General features: G+C 33.7%; 1 long non-coding RNA gene across 2 annotated transcripts; it reads right to left on the bottom strand.

Moving 5' to 3' along the window:
* Positions 1 to 626: 626 nt before the first annotated feature.
* Positions 627 to 10,714, bottom strand: LOC125649584 (uncharacterized). Of its 2 annotated transcripts, XR_008800933.1 has the most exons (5): positions 9,981 to 10,714; positions 6,194 to 9,639; positions 5,592 to 5,729; positions 4,691 to 5,295; positions 627 to 4,401 (listed from the first exon to the last, which is right to left on the bottom strand). It is a non-coding gene; the product is annotated as an uncharacterized LOC125649584 (long non-coding RNA). The 2 variants fall into 2 exon arrangements; XR_008800932.1 differs by having other exon boundaries at positions 627 to 5,295.
* Between the last annotated feature and the right edge of the window lie 7,791 nt (positions 10,715 to 18,505).

Genomic DNA, 18,505 nt, shown 5'->3' with positions numbered 1-18,505 from the left:
TCTATGTCATCATAAAAGAGCTTACATGTACATACTTCTTTGTTGTTGCTTCTACACACATTTTGACCCTTGACTGCATCAATAGCTCTTATAATAAGGCATCATGATAATTATATGTCATGTATTCTAAACTGAAACCACGTAACGTTATTTGACGTTACGCTTATGACGTCAAAACACAGAAAAATTCACTTTGCTTATATCGCAGTTTTTATGCAATTATTTTTTAGAAAACAAGTGAAAATTGATACACAAATAATCAGGAGGACTTTTTCTTTAAGAAAGTGAATTTCCAAAATCTTGTTCCGAAGGTCCCTTTTCGCTTGATGCAACTCATATGTATAAATGTATCTCTGCATTCAATAAATTAAAGTAATGTTATATTTCTTCACATACTTTCGCAACGTTGACTTTCGACATTCCACTTGTAGTCTGGACAGCAATTTTTGAAACCCCTGTTGGACATACACGTGTAATGGTTAGACATATATGTTAAATGCTCTTTATAATTCTTCATAAAAGCTTTATTGTACATGTATCATAGACCCAAGAAAAATATGTCTTTCTCTTCATTGTTTACCAGAAATGTTTTATATGTTTTTCCTTTTCTTTTCTCTCGTCTCATCTCCTACACACATTCTTTTTTCCTCCTATTTTGATCTGCAACCAATCTGCTTTTGCCCATTTACTACTTATTTACAAACAATGTCATCAACTGTCTGTCTAGATGGTAATCTATTAAGCGTTTTATTGGCTAACTTTAATTCAGTTTTACTAACGGAAGAGACATGTTTAGTGGTAGCCACTATGTTAGCTTCATATCACATTCCCTTTCTTGAGGCGTAAATAAGTTTGAATCATCATCCAATAATTTCACACCTACATTACCATTAAATAAAGCCATCAAGTAGTCCCTATCTAATTCCAAGTCTCTACTTTCATTTTTGTAAATGGGTCACTTCCAGTTCTGAATCATTTATCTGAAAACATGTTTCTTCAACAGGAATGACCTGTTTTGTTCTTTGAAGCTCACTATGTAATCTTCTCTTTTCATTTTCTAATGATTGCTGGTCAATCAGTAATTTCTTGTTTTTCTTTGCATTTCAGTGTGTTCTTTCTGAAGTTTTACGTACAATTTTTACATTTGTTTCGTTACAATTGTTGACGTTTTCGTCACTATATTGAGAATAGGATGTCACAAGTTGCTACTTGCATTTGACAATTGTTTATGAAGATTTCGACTGCCTGCCGATTTGAGATATCTGGTCCTTCTAACACTCACCATCACTATTTTCTATGACGGTCATAAGACTTCTCTGTTTCTTTCTGAACGGTAATACAGGTAGTGACAGTTCCATCGCCAAACGCTCGGCATCAGGTGTCAATGTCGCCGGTCTTCGGAGATGACCTTCAAAACGGATGACCCGTGCCACAGTAGGTGTGGCACGCTAAAGAACCCTCACTGCTCAATAGCCGTAAGCGCCGAGCATAGGCCTAAATTTGAAGCCCTTCACCGGTCTTGGTGACATCTCGATTTGAGTGAAAGATTCTCAAGCGAAACGTTAAGCAAGATTCAATCTGAACATTTTGCGTAAAGTGAACACTGATGTTGGTATTTCTAAGAAGTCAATGTCCTTTCTATACAATAATGTCTCCTCAATCACATTTTCAATAACTGTTTCAATGAATTCATTTACTTCGTATTCTTGCAGTTTATTTTCCAATACACAGCGGTATTTGTAAAGTGTATCTTTTGGCGAATCGCATAGTTCTTTGGCAAATTTATGAAATGTTGTAATCAGATCATTTTTAAAGTCAGACAGGTTCACTTTTTGTAATCTTCGTTTTGATTATTTACTTAACAGCAGTGTGTGTGTGTGTGTTTTAAAATTTCCCCCAATGCTCCATAATATTCCAAATGACAAACATACATCTCATTCGGAAGTATATCTTGACTGTCACTTACTGTTATTTCTATACTATCAGCTTAATTCCTGGTAAAGGTAATGAAAAGAAAGAAAACAGAATTACCAAGTTGTTTAACATCACCAACTAGAATATTTCTTGATATCAAAATTCAGTATGTAACTGTGTCAACCGCAAAGTAAACGTTATGCAAGGTTTGAACTTTCTCTGAGCATACACAACGATCTTAAGGATATACATTTTCAATCGGTTAGGAAACTATTTCTCCCTAATATCACTTTATACAAGTTCAGTCATTGAATCAGTTTCATCAAAAACAGTTTCACGAGGGAAATATCACTATAAATAGTAATGCGAAAACACATGGAAAAGGGCGCTGCCATTTTGGATAGAAAAAGAGGCTTTAATCTCTGCTTTGTTGTTCCTTTCAAAAGCATAATATTGTCAAGGATTCCTGGCACGGTTGACCACAAATAAAGTTACATATCTGTAAATGGGACATTGAAGTTTACGAAAAATGCAGTATTAAGAGTGCCGTCGTGATATTTCATAAAAACATGCTTTAATCCACTTTTACGTCCTTTCTTCTTTTGAGCCGGAACAATTCTCCTTCAAAGGCATGCGCTTTGATGCATTCTAAATTAAGAATTAGCTTCATCCAGAAGATTCTCCTATATTCAGTGTATAAAGCCGTAAAACAGAGATGCCCAAAAGCTAAATATAGCGATCGCGATCATGGCACTGCCTAAGTAAAATATCGGAGTTATTTCCCTTTGCGTTAGCATTCCTACAAGTTCTTGAAACTAATTTTTCCTTTATGTTCTCATGTAAAACTTTGATACCCTATTGTTGCCCTACTTTACACCCGGGGTAAATGATATGGACAAACTTGAATGTCCAGAAGCTTTCAAGTAAGTGTCAACTATTTTTCCCCAGTGGATCTTTAAAAGATGTTTCTTCTTCTATGTATCCACATGTGAAATTTGATCCCCTATCGTGGCTCCATCCTACTTTCGGGAGGTAAGATTTGAACAAATTTGAATCTACTCGATGTCAGGAAGCTTTCATGTAAATTTCATCTTACTTTTCTGGCCAATGGCTCGTTCTTAATACCATTTTTTGAGATTCTCCTAATATGTTCACATATAAAACTTTGATCCCCTATTGTGGCCCCATCCTACATCCGGGGCCCATGATTGAAAAACCTTGAATCTACACTATATCTGGAAGCTTATATTAAATTGTTTTATCCCCTAGGTTCTTGAGACAGCTTTAAATCACCCCAAGCTAGTTTCGCCTTTTCTTAATTATTTTCTCTTTCAGGAGGGTCTTAATTTGAACAAATATGAATCTCCTTCACGTAAGTACGAGGTTTGAAAGAAATTGGCACAAAGGTTTTGGAGAAAAGAATGAAAAGCTGAAAAATCTACCTACAGACGGAAACCCACTCAGACCCAAATTGTGAAATTCTGAAGCCTAAGTTGGCACCACCCGGACTCCGGGCTTTGTGTGTGATGTAATCTACAATCTTTAATTTACACTGTATAAGAATGACGGCAATTTGATTTGAAAAACTGTCCCTGTGGTTTTAATTTTCATATACTATTATTATGATCATTTTTTTTTTTAAATATTCCAATGTATGCATCCTTGTAATCCTCATAAAAAGATCAAGATGACGAAAAGAGGTTAATCTTATAAAGACTACAACATCGAGAGTACAACGATCTTTCGAATCACATGTTTGATTCTACTCCAGGCTATTTAGTTGTGAGGTTTGTTGAAATTGGACCAATTGCTCTAGAAACGACGTTCAACATGTGAAAAGTAAGCACTTTTAGAAGCATACACAAACTCTCAGTTCAGGCGAACTAAAATATGTAACGAATTGGGTTATTTATTTTTTCTGATAACTATCATGTTCTAAATATGATGTCATCAATAGGATTTTGCATGATTTGTTCTGTTGTATTATGTATATCAGTTATTGGTAACTACATGTATGACAAAGAGTTTCATTGATTCATCTGTTTTTAATAGAAAAAAAGCATCATGTAAGACTTGTACGGTACCAATTTTTATGCACCAAATGCGCATTTCGACAAATAATTTCTCTTCCGTAATGCTCAACCAAAATGTTTAAAATCCAAAATAACAATGAAGTTTTAGATGTATTTTAGGAGAAAACAGTGCGCAGTGCTACCAAATATAAAGTACGCGGAAGTCATTTCTGTAAAAGAGATCAAATGTAGAATCTACTTGGACAATTTTTTACATATCGAAGAAATACTGTTTCAAGAAAAGTACAAACAAGATGTAAAAGGGGGGACGTTAGAAGTCGTTGACACCCGCAGAGTCTCTATATTTTGAGTAAGTTGAAGAATGAAGGGCCATGGTGGATGTATGACATTAATAAGGTCTGTCCTGACAATTTCTCTGGTAGGAAATGCTGTTTGGAATGAAAGAACATCTGTACTGAAATGATAAAAATACCCTAAACATGACACTTGTGATCTATTCAGAGACCTTCATCAGAAGTAGATGCATAAATATAATATGTTGATTTGTTTTACTATTATGTACCAATGTAGGAGGAAAATCTTATCTTGGTTTTCAGCTCCTCGAACATTAATTACATCATTCAAATCAAATGTCTTCATTTTCATGATAATATTTCAAAGCGCTGCTCATTAAAAAGAAAATGGAAACAATATCAAAATATATATAACAATGTATCAAAAGAAATCTGAAGTATTATGCTTACCCCATAAGATTTAAACATAATTGTATCGATGAACATCAACATATTTGCAATCCTTTCTAGCTGCGGTACATGTAATCTATGTGGTATTTGAATGTTCAGTCAGAATAACGCTCCGGATCCACGACACAGATGTCATAACGAAAGCTATTTTAGAGAAACTGTTCATCTCAATATGAAGTTTACAATAACCCTTCTTATCAGGAATTTCAGAAGTGGGTGTTACTTTCTTTGATCATGTCTACCGATATACGCAATTCATTCAACGATAATTATGAAACATGTGAAAATGATACTATACATTGATTCTGAAACTATATTCCTATGTTTAACATTTTCTCGCTCACAATTCTATTTGTCTTTCTTCTTTGGAGATACATTTTCTACTATAAATATGTGAGTGCATATGAGCTTAAATATTGTGAAAAGGGAAAGAGAATATGCATGCTTAAAGAAAGAAATTGGTAAACATAAAACTGTCACTCTATTTAGAAGAATACCGCTTCCACAGAGAGTATTTATGCTGACTGGTCTATATGTAGACATTTCTTTTAGCCATACCATGCCGTCTTCATTCAAAGTGCTGATGATGGAAGTACGGAGTTTTTCTTTAAAATATATGTACATGATTAAAGAATGTTGATCTGACAAATAGAGCTCATTACATGGTACGTTTAACACTGTTTGGTATGTTAAAGTATACCTGTGGTTACGTCTTTACAACAGATTGAAACATCCCACAATCAGTCATACTTTTTACATTCCCTACCAATTGCTCATTGATAACCATATTCTCATTGATGGTTGATCAATTTAATTGAATTATGAATAATAAACATACTTCAACAACCCAAGCAGTTTGAATGACATTTAAGTAACCATTAAAGGTGCAAAGGTCATCTACCTGTTGTTACGTCTTTGCAACCGACGGAAACATCACACAAGTCCCTCTCACAGTCACACTCTTTCTGACATCCTTCTCCATAATAAGGATAGGGACACATTCTACTACAGTTTATTCCAAGGTATCCCGGCGAACATTCTGTGATAAATACAATTTGGAAATATGCAGATTGGCAATAAATGATTATTGTCGTGGTAATTTAGTGGACGTTTTTACAAATTGCGATTCAGCAGAATTTTGCCTTGTATCGCTATTCGGCCAACATATAAAGAGACTAAATGACTTACATACGTATAAATGTATCCATGCATTCAATAAATTAAAGTAATGTTATATTTGTTCATATACTTTCGCAACGTTGACTTTGGACATTCCACTTGTAGTCTGGACAGCAATTTTTGAAACTCCTGTTGGACATACACGTGTACTAGTTAGAACTATATATTAATTGATCTTTATCATTCATCATGATAATATAAAATCCAGTAAATACTACGTCTGAAGTTGGATCATAATTTCATATATTTAATATTTCTACCTAAAATGGAAGTTTGCTTTTCTTTAGTTAGGGTCAACTGAAGAAATTCAAAACAAATACTTACGTCTCACACTTTGGAACGTCTGACGAAAATGAATATAAAACATTGGTGCATACATTTACTATCGTTAGAAGTAAGACTGGTGTGTGATACATGATCTTTTCTGTATCCAGAAACCAAAACAGAACGGCTTATGCGAATGATAAATAACCACTCGATGGTTAAATATGTGCAGTATATATCATTCATCTTTAAATTTCCTTCTTCCGTCTTTGAACAGGAAATATCAATTATGAATTCATAAAATGTATTTTTTCCAAAGCGAAATTTAGTCTTTAGGCTCAACATGATCCTACCTCTGGTCCGTGTTTACTCTACTCTAGATTTTAATTTGGTATTCGTTATAGGATTTGTGAGATGTATCACTGTTCCTTATTTTCACTTTTTCAGTCTCTGAAATGTGAAAAATGACAAGATTTTGCTGTATCCTCTATTGATTTTACTTATTCTGAAAAATGAAAAGGATTTCTTGATACATGTAACATGTATCACATCGTTAACATGTTCTTTTCGCAAATTCGAATATAAGCGCTTATTACCATTGCTTTGATGACCTCTTACGTAACAAAGGTCATTTAGCCCATTACTGTGGTTTTCTAAATGGAATTTACTGAAACACGATGGCGTCTAGAACTGGTGTTTAGTTTCGGCACGGAAAAAAAGAGAGGGGTATGTTATATTTCTGTGTGTGTTAACATAGGAACGTCTGAAGAAAATGAATATAAAACACTGGTCTGTGATACATGCTCTCTTTTATATCCAGAAACCACAATTGAATGGCTTGTGTGAATGATATATACCCGCTCGATGCTTTAATATTTGCATTGGAGAATTTTCTTTCTAATTCCTCCTTCTGTATTCAGGAAATTTCAATTATAAACCCATAAAATGCATTCTAATAAAGCGAAGCTATAGTTTAACGGGTGTTACGGCTCAACAAGATGCTTACTCCTCTTTTGGCATCTTATACCACTTATTGTGTTTAGTGACGGTCCACGTATACCCTACTGTTAATTAATTCTGTATTCTTTATAGGATTTATGAGAATTACCACTGTCCATTATTTACCTTGTATTCTCTGAAACCTGGAAATTAACAAGGTTTTCCTTCATGCTCTATTCATATTATCTAGTCCAAAAAATGAAAAGTATATCTTGATAACAAACATGAAAAGTGAAGATAACGAACAGTGATCAATCTCATAACTCCTACAAAGCATACAAAATAAAGATTTTGGCAAACATCGATCCCTGGACATACCACCACAGGCACCTGAAGTATGCATGTTACCTCCCCCCTTTTTTCGAAAAAAATTTTGTGGCAATAATTTCTCTGGAATGTGTGAATTTTCTGTCTATCTCACCCCTATTTCGATTTATGTAATCGTTTCACGCTTTTTGTAAGCTTTAGAGATTGACCTTCTACCGGTATGATAAAATACACAAGGCATGAAGTAAAAATTTGTAAACAAACAGAGGGTCCCCGTTTCGGACTACATTTTCCTGCTAATTACAGCGTTACCTAAGGAATTTTGGCAAGCGGCAGGTCAAGGAGATGTCATACTACAAGTCTCTTATACTCAAAACCCATCTCATCTCTTTTATTTGTCACAATCTTGCGTGCATTGATCGGACAGGGCTTCTTCTCCTCTTCTCTTCCATTGGCAACCTAAAAGGAGGTCACAGAGTACGAATTTATTGTACGCGCTGTGTGATTGGTTCGCAAAGACATTGTTTAGTCTCGGGATCATCCGAATTGTCTCGGGATTATTAACGGACCACTCACACGACTCGTTATAAATTCGTTTGTTTGTCATTAGCCTGCCTCCAATCAAAAACTGATCTTACGCAGAACAAACTTTTATGCATCGAGTCAGTTGAGACATAAACGCCATATGTAGGTTATAACGGAGTATTCCTACATAAATATGGGAAGTTGACGATGGAGTAGCTGAAATCATCCGGTTTGTCCTAAGATTTAGTTGTTAGTTTGCCGTCAATATATATATACCTAATTAAATATCTCATTTACGAAGATGTGGAAGACTCTGTGGTGTCTTTTATTTCGAGATCACCTGGATATCTCGAATCGACATTTGCATGAAAACGGTTACTGTTAGTAGATAAAATAGATTATGTGAACTTAAATCAATACTATATGCGGGTGGGTATATTTCAATTTAAGATATTGTACTATTTTCGTTCTTTGATATATAATATGTTGAAATAAAGACATACATGTCTATTTACGTAAAACATTAAACCATTTTGTGGACCCACTCAAACCCAAATTGTGAAATTCTTAAGCCTATTGTTGCGTTATCCTGGCTCAAGAGTATGTGTGTGTAATGTGATCTACAAACTTTGATTTATACTGCATAAGAATGATGACATTTTAATTTGAATAAAATGCCCTTTTCATTTACTATTATTATGCACCTTTGTTTGTTTGTTGTTTTTTTTTATCATCCTATATGTATGCTTATTTATAATGTCCATAAAAAGATTAAGACAACGAGCTGATATTAACTCGTCAATCCTATAGAGAGCTGATATTAACTCGCCAATCCTATAGAGAATACAATATCGAAGTAGGACAAGCTATCGACTGCACATATTTGAATCCACTTCAGGCTGTTTAGTGACGAGGTGTGTGGAAATTGGTCTAGTGATTCTAGAGAAGTTAAAGATTTGAAATGTATGCACTTCGAGAAACTTACACGAACTTTCAGTTTAGGCGAGCTAAAATATGTAATGGAGTGGGGGGTTTATTGTCTTCAACGATTTTACTTTTAATCACCATCATGTTCTAAACATTAATGACGTAATCAACTTATTAAGATTTTGCGTGCATTGTTGTGTTATATATCAATTATTGGTAAGTATGACAAAGAATCTCATTGATTTGGTTGCCTTTAATTTGAGAAAAGCATCGTGCAGCGCTACCAAATTTAAAGTACGGGGAAACTATTTCTGTAAGAGAGAGCAAATGTAAATTCTGCTTTGACAATTTTTTAACAATTGAAAAAAATACTGTTTTAAGAAAAGTACAAACAAGATATAAGGGGAGAGGGGGGGGGGGGGTCAGAAGTCGTTGACACCCGCAGAGTCTCTATATTTGGAATAAATTGAAGAATCATGAGGCATGGTGGCTGTATCACAGGCCGTTCTTTGCATACTGATTTTCATTACGGATAACTCCGTTTACCTCATCAAGGTATAGGGTTCACGGCGGGTGTGACCGTTCGACAGGGAATGCTTATTCCTCCTAGGCACCTGTCCTCACCTCTAGTATATCCAGGGGTCTGTCTTTCCCCAACTCTTTATTTTTTATTGCTTGGAGGAGTTATGAGATTGATCACTGTTCCTTATCTTCGCCTTTCATTGATAAAGTCTATTTTGGCAATGTCACTGGTATCATATGTTGTATGGCATGAAAGAACATCAGTACTGAAATTATAAAAATATCATAGGCATGACAATTGTGATCTATTTGGAGACCTTCATTGGTAGTGGATGCAAAGAAATAATATGTTAATTTGTATTATTATTTACCAATGTAGGAGGAATATCGTATCGTGGTTTTCAGCTCTTTGAGCATTGATTACATGTACCTCATTGGAATGTGCATTTATACATGTGAAATCCGTTCTAGCTGTTGTACATGTAATCTTTGTGCTCTTTGAATATCTTTCATTTTATGATAATATTTCAAACTGTTGTGAATTGAAAAGAAAACGGAAACAATTTGAAAGCAATGCATCAAAAGAAATTTGAAGTATAATGCTTACCCTACAGGATTGAATAAGAAATATGTTTCGATGAACATCAACACTTTTTCAATCCTTTCCAGCTCTCGTGCATGTAATCTATGTGCTCTTTTAATGTTCTATCACAATAACTCTGCGGATCCACGAAATTAATACCATAACAAACGCTATTTATGAGAAACTAATCATCTCAGGATGAAGTTTATAATAACCAAAGACGCCTTCTTTTCTCTTATCAAGGACTCCAGAAGTAGATGTTACTTCGTATAATCATGACTATATACACGCAATTCATCCAATGACAATTAAGGAACATGTGACAATGATGTTATATTTTGATTCAGAAGTAACTATACATATTCCTATCCTGAAGTAAATATACATATACTTATGTCTAACATTTTCATTCTCATAATTCCTACCGTCTTTCTTCTTTGAAGATGCGTTTTCTATCATGAAATATGTATGTGAGTACCTATGGGATTAAATAGTTTGAAAGGAGAGAGAGGGAATATACACACGTATATAACAAAAATGTCACCATATTAAGAACAATACGGTTCCACAGAGAGTATGTATGCTGACTGGTCTATATATATACAGTCCTTTTAGCCATACAATGCCGTCTTCATTCACAGTCCTGATGATGGAAGAACGGGTTTTGTCTTTAAATTAAACGTACATAGGATAACAAATGTTGATTAAACAAATAGAGCTCATTACATGGTGCGTTTAACACTGTCTGGTATGTTAAAGTATACCTGTTGTTACGTCTTTGCAACCGATGGAAAGATCACACAAGCCCCTTTCACAGTCACACTCTTCCTGACATACTTCTCCATAATAAGGATAGGGACACATTCTACTACAGTTTATTCCAAGGTATCCCGGCGAACAACCTATGAGAAATACGGTTTGGAAATAAACAATCCGCGACGGCAATAAATGATTATCGTCGTGCTACTTTAGTGGAGGTATTTACAAATATCAGTTGAGCAGAAATATGCCTTCTATCGCTATTCAACAAGCATAAACAGACTAAATGAGTGACATACATGTAAATATATGTATTCATTCAATAAGACAATGTTATATTTGTTCACATACTTTCGCAACGTTGACTTTCGACATTCCACTTGTAGTCTGGACAGTAATTTTTGAAACCCCTGTTGGACATGCACGAGCATTGGTTAAAACTATATGTTAAATGCTTTATCATTCATCATAGCAATATAAAATTCATTAAATACTACATTTACTTGTGAAGTTGGAACGTGACTTCATATATTAAACATCCCGTGGGAATCCGGGCGAGAATAGATCTTCAGACCCCTTGTTTGTCGTACGAGGCGACTAAATGGGGCGGTCCTTCGGATGAGACCGCAAAAACCGAGGTCCCGTGTCACAGCAGGTGTGGCACGATAAAGATCCCTTCCTGCTCAATGGCCATAAGCGCCGAGCATAAACCTAAATTTTGCAGCCCTTCACCGACAGTGACGACGTCTCCATATGAGTGAAATATTCTCGAGAGGGGCGTTACACAATATTCAATCAATCAATTATATATTAAACATTTGTACCTAAAATGGAAGTGGTTTTTTGAATTAAGGTCGACTGAAGAAATTCATAACAAATACTTACGTCTCACACTGAGGAACGTCTGAAGAAAACGAATATAAAGCATAGGAGAATACATTTACTATTCTTAGAAGTAAGACTGGCCTGTGATATATGATCTCTTCTATATCCAGAAACTACAACAGAACGGCTTGTATAAATGATAAATAATATTTCGATGCTTTGATATTTGCATTGGAGAGTTTTCTTTTTAATTTCCTCTTTCCGTTCTCGGGAAATGTTAATTACAAAATCATAAATTGTATTCTAATAAAGCGAAGCTAGAGTCTAGCGGGTGTGACAGCTCAACAAGATGCTTACTTCTCTTTGGCATCTGATCCCACCTATGATATTTTCTGAGGGACCTCGTTTACCCTACTCTTAATTTTGTATTCTTTATAGGATTTATGAGAATTATCACTGTTCGATATTTTCACTTTGTCATTCACTTAAACGTGGAAATTGACAGGGTTTTCCTGCTTGCTCTATTTATTTTACCTAGTCTGATAACATCCATGAAAAGTGAAGATAACAAACAGTGATCAATATCATACGTAATTGTAAATAAAAGATTTATATAGCGCCCTATCAACATTAGTTCTCTAAAGCGCTTTACAAATGTGAAAGAAAAGATAATATAAAATTGATGTCCACATACATGTAAATAAAATATTCATAGTGTCAGAATTAAAATGCATAAATATTATTATTAATATATAGCGCCAATGTAATGATATGATTACCCTAATAGCATATGAAACAATTTAAAACAACCCTTAGGAATAATTGAATACATAAAAATGACATAGGTATAATAACCAACAGCAGAGTTTTTTGGGGTTTTTTTACGTGCCGAGGCGACCAAACGTGCCGTAACACGGCACCCTTTAATGTCCCATTCGACGGACACAAAAGTTGGAAATACACAAACAGGTAAAATTACAGATCATTCCGTGTATATGAACAGTTGTATGTATAGGATCTCCCATGGTTTGTGGTTGGGTATGAACTCGTTGTGTGTTTTCTATCCCGGAGCCTTGGCGATAATAATCGTACCCAACCAAAAACCATAGGAGATTCTTTTTATCACATATTTTATCCCAATAGACCATCGAATTCGCATTTTCCATATATCCTATTTTATTTACCTCAGTCTGAGCTACCTTCGTAACGTTAACATCACGTTGCGAAGAATAGTTCGTTGGGAAATATAAATAAAACATGAATATTGACAGTCACAATGCTTGATTTATAAAAGATCATTTTTAAATGAGAAAAAATTACATTTCAGGACATTTGACATTGAAATTGTGTAATTAATTATCAAAATATCAGTCATCCGAATCTTTGTCATAGATGACGCGCGGTCGTTTTTCGGATTTCTTGTAGGCCTACATAGTCGCATGTGTGAATGTTGACGATGAATTTTCCAACATGTATACCGTCATTCAGAATTTATTTATGTTTCCAGTGATGTGGAAGGTTGTAGAGTTTTCATTGTTAGATGTGCTTGTTTTGTTTTTATTCATTTGTATTTGGGATGGAATCGTTTTGTGTGCATTTGAATGTGGCATCTCCTGGATTCATTTTGTGCACGGGTTGGAAAGTTGATATCCACTAGATAAAGGGGTAAATATGTGATAAGAGATCTTAGTGTGTTCTCTTCCTAATGTGAGCTATCGGGTTTTCTAACACTCAGAAATATTTACACAGTAAAACATGGGATGATCAGTTATGACAGGGGATGGGTGGTTCAATAAAACAATTTTCATTTTGGGTTTTAAGAAAAACGATTTCAGTTCACGTCACCTAATGTGAGTTTTTTTTCTTTCAATGTATATTTGTTTCCTTGCGCATTGAGAATATTTTACGACCGATACAAAACATAATCAGGGGTTGTATGCAATGCCGAGCTGCAGGCTGTTTGACTTTTTCGAGAAGATAACTAGTGGCTAGATAATGAAAATGACAGGTCGGTTCCCTAGATCGTAATTAATTACTTCACATATAAACTCATTGTTTTCAAACTGTGAAGGGTTTAACAACACATGTGCCACTTCCATCACTTTGACAATTTTTTTAAAAAACTTCTGAAAGGTGAAGATAACGAACAGGGATCAACCTCATAACTCCTATACGCAATACAAAATAGATAAATGGGCCACGGACCCCTGGACACACCAGAGGTGGAATCAGGTGCCTAGGAGGAGTAAGCATCCCCTGTCGACCGGTCATACCCGCCGTGAGCCCTATATCCTGATCAGGTAAACAGAGTTATCCGTAGTCAAAATCAGTGTGTCAAGAACGACCTAACAATCGGTATAAAACACCTGTCACTCTGATCAGGTTCTTTCGCACATTACGTCACGTGGCATAGGAACACCTACTATGGGATACGAATAATTTATCGTACGAGTAATATACACTGGATAAAGGGGTAAATATGTGATGATATAAAAGTATTCACTTTTTTCTGTAAGAATAGCATTCTTGTAAATATTGTATAATATAATGATTGTCAATATTTGTATAAAGTTTTTGCATTGATTGCACATTACCGAAACGTCTATTTCGTATGGGCGTAGAATCACTGTATTCTAAAAGAATGTGATATATAGTTAATGGACGGTCACAAGATATACATTGAGGATGAGAAGAGCATTGAGTTGTGTTCTTAAACTTCACTACTCTCAAAAGTACATACACTGATGAAAGGCTTTACATAATATAATATGTGTATTAACATTGAAACATCAAAAGATATGATTAATGTGGATCCATCCTAGAGTCATATATATCAAAACCCTGGGTTGTAAAATTAACTATTTCTTGTACATCCTTTTATGCTATTCCTAAGTATGCATTTAGATACCATACAGTGTCAGCAAACTTACACATAAATATTATATACTAAGTAGAGTGTGCAGTGCTACCAAATTTAAAGTATTTGAAAATTATTTTTGTATAAAAGTCTGTTTAAGATCAAATGTAAAATCTACTTGAATAATTTTTAACAATTCAAAGAAATACTTTTTAAAGAAAAGTACAAACAAGATAGAAAAGGGAAAAGGTCAGAAGTTGTTGACACCCGCAGAGTCTCTATATTTGGAATAAGTTGAAGAATCATGGGCCGTGGTGGCTGTATCATGTTGATAAAGTCTGTTTTGGTAATTTCACTAGTAATGAAATGCTGTATGGAATGAAAGAACATCCGTACTGAAATGGTAAAGATAGCCTAAGCATGACACTTGTGATCTATTCAGAGACCTTTATCAGAAGAAGTATGTTAATTTGTATTAATATTATGTACCAATGTACATGTAGAAGGAACTCTCATCTTGGTTTTCAGCTCTCGGAACATTAATTACATCATTTAAATCATGAAAATATTTATAAGTGCTGCTCATTGAAAAGAAAATGACTGTATCAAAAGAAATTTGAAGTATAATGCTTACCCCACAATATTTAAACATAATTGTTTCGATGAACATCAATACATTTGGAATCCTTTCTAGCTGTGGTACATGTAATATATGTACTCTTTGAATGTTCTATCATAATAACGCTACGGATCCGCGACACAAATGCCATAACGAACGCTGTTTCAGAGAAACTGATAATCTCAAGATTAACTTTGCAACATTTAAAGACGCCTTCTTCTCTGTTATCAAGGACTCCAGAAGTGGATGTTAATTCATTTAATCATGACTATCTATACGAGCAATTCATCCAATGATGATTAAGGAGCATGTGAAAATGATGCGATATTTTGATTCTGAAGTAACTATACATATATTTACGTCTAACACTTTCATTCTCACAATTCCTTTTCTTTCTTCTTTGAAGATACATTTTCTATGTGAACTATGTATGTGAGTGCATTTAAGCTTTAAGGGGCATTAACTGTGAAAGTGATGACAACCATTTTTTTCTCTCTCAAAATCCCTCAATGGCTTAGGAATATATATTGATTACGAATAATTGTACAAAAACAAGAGAACTCTAATAAAATTACGTTAGAAATGTATAAGAAAAAATTATTGTCTCTCAAGACAATAATTACTTAATCACCAAAATTACACATTTCTTGTGCCTGCTTTAGGGTTTAAAAGCGATTGAAATTATAAAATATAATACGGAACAATTTTCAATTCAATGACGAAATGACAGCTAATTCCCCTTTAAATACATATCAATCGGAGAGAGAATATGCATGTATAAAGAATGGATTTGTAAACATAAAAATGCCACCATATTAAGAACAATACCGATTCCACAGAGAGTATTTATGCTGACTGGTTTATATGTAGACAGTTCTTTTAGCCATACAATGCTGTCTTCAGTCACAATGCTGCTGCTGATGGAAGAACGGGTTTTGTCTTTAAAATATATGTACATAGGATAAGAAGGGTTGATTGAACAAATAAAATTCATTATAAGGTGTGTTCTGTTAAGATATACATATACCTGAGATTACGTCTTTACAACCGACGGAAACATCACACAAGTCCCTCTCACAGTCACACTCTTCCTGACATCCTTCTCCATAATAAGGATAGGGACACATTATAATACAGTTGGTTCAACCGTATCCCGGCAAACATCCTGTGAGAAATATGGAACGTCACAACTTCCTTGTGTGGATGATTTTCATGCTATGACAATACTTCTTCATTATACGATGATATTTCTTCATTACATGATGATACCTTAATATTACATGATGATGCATTAACATTACTTGATGATACATTAACATTACTTGATGATACATTAACATTATTTGATGATACATTAGCATCACATGATGATATACTAACATTACTTGATGATACATTAACATTCATGATGATACGTTTACATTACATGATGATACATAAACATTACATTATGATACGTTAATATTACTTGATGATTCATTAACATTACATAATGATACGTTAACATTATATGATGATACGTTAACATTACATGATGATACGTTAACATCACATGCTGATACTCTAACATTACATGATGATACAATAACATTGCATGATTATACGTTAATATTACTTGATGATACTTTAACATTATATTGATGATACGTTAACATTACATGTTGATACGTTAACATTGCATGCTGATACTCTAACATTACGTGATGATACATTAACATTACGTGATGATACATTAACATTACATGATGATACATTAACATTACTTGATGATACGTTAACATTACATGCTGATACTCTAACATTACATGATGATACAATAACATTGCATGATTATACGTTAATATTACTTGATGATACTTTAACATTATATGATGATACGTTAACATTACATGTTGATACGTTAACATTGCATGCTGATACTCTAACATTACGTGATGATACATTAACATTACGTGATGATACATTAACATTACATGATGATACATTAACATTACTTGATGACAGGTTAACATTACTTGATGATACATTAACATTACATGGTGATACATAACATTACATGATGATATATTACATGATGATACATTAACATTGCATGATGATACATTAACATTACTTGATGACAGGTTAACATTACTTGATGATACATTAACATTACTTGATGATACGTTAACATTACTTGCTGATACTCTAACATTACAGGGTGATACATTAACATTACATGATGAAACATTAGCATTACAGGGTGATACGTTAACATTACATTATGATACTTTAACATTACATGATGATACGTTAACATCAAATGCTGATAAATTAACACTACATGATGATACATAACATTACATGATGATACGTTAATATTACTTGATGATAGGTTAACATTACATGATGATACGTTAACATCATTTCATGATACCTTAGTATCACATGATGATATATTAACATTGCTGATGATACATTAACATTACATGATGATACATTAACATTATATTATGATGCGTTAATATAACTTGATGATACATTGACATTACATGATGATACGTTAACATCACATGCTGATACTCTAACATTACATGATCATACATTTACATTACTTGATGATACGTTAATATAACTTGATGATACATTGACATTACATAATGATACGTTAACATTACATGATGATACGTTAACATTGCATGATGATATGTTAACACCACATGCTGATACTCTAACATTACATGATGATACATTAACATTACTTGATGATACGTTAACATTACTTTGTGTTACATTGACATTACTTGATGATACGTTAACATTACATGCTGGTACTCTAACATTATATGATGATACATTAACATTGCATGATGATACGTTAGTATTACATGATGATACGTTAACATTATATGATGATAGGTTAACATTACATGATGATACGTTTAACATTATTTGATGATACATGGGCATCACATGATGATATATTAACATTACTTGATGATACATTAACATTGCATGATGATACATTAGCATTACTATATGATACGTTAATATTACTTGATGATACATTAACATTACATAATGAAACGTTAGCATTACATGATGATACGTTAACATTGCATGATGATACGTTAACACCACATGCTGATACTCTAACATTACTTGATGATACATTAACATTACTTGATGATACGTTAACATTACTTTGTGTTACATTGACATTACTTGATGATACGTTAACATTACATGCTGATACTCTAACATTATATGATGATACATTAACATTGCATGATGATACGTTAATATTACTTGATGATAGTTTAACATTACATGATGATACGTTTAACATTATTTGATGATACATGAGCATCACATGATGATATATTAACATTACTTGATGATACATTAACATTACATGATGATACATTAGCATTACTATATGATACGTTAATATTACTTGATGATACATTAACATTACATAATGATACGTTAGCATTACATGATGATACG

The sequence above is a fragment of the Ostrea edulis genome, chromosome 3 (genome assembly GCF_947568905.1).
Source record: "Ostrea edulis chromosome 3, xbOstEdul1.1, whole genome shotgun sequence".
Lineage (NCBI taxonomy): Eukaryota > Metazoa > Mollusca > Bivalvia > Ostreida > Ostreidae > Ostrea > Ostrea edulis.
Note: the sequence above shows the minus strand (reverse complement) of the source record. Positions and strands in the feature narration are given on the sequence as shown.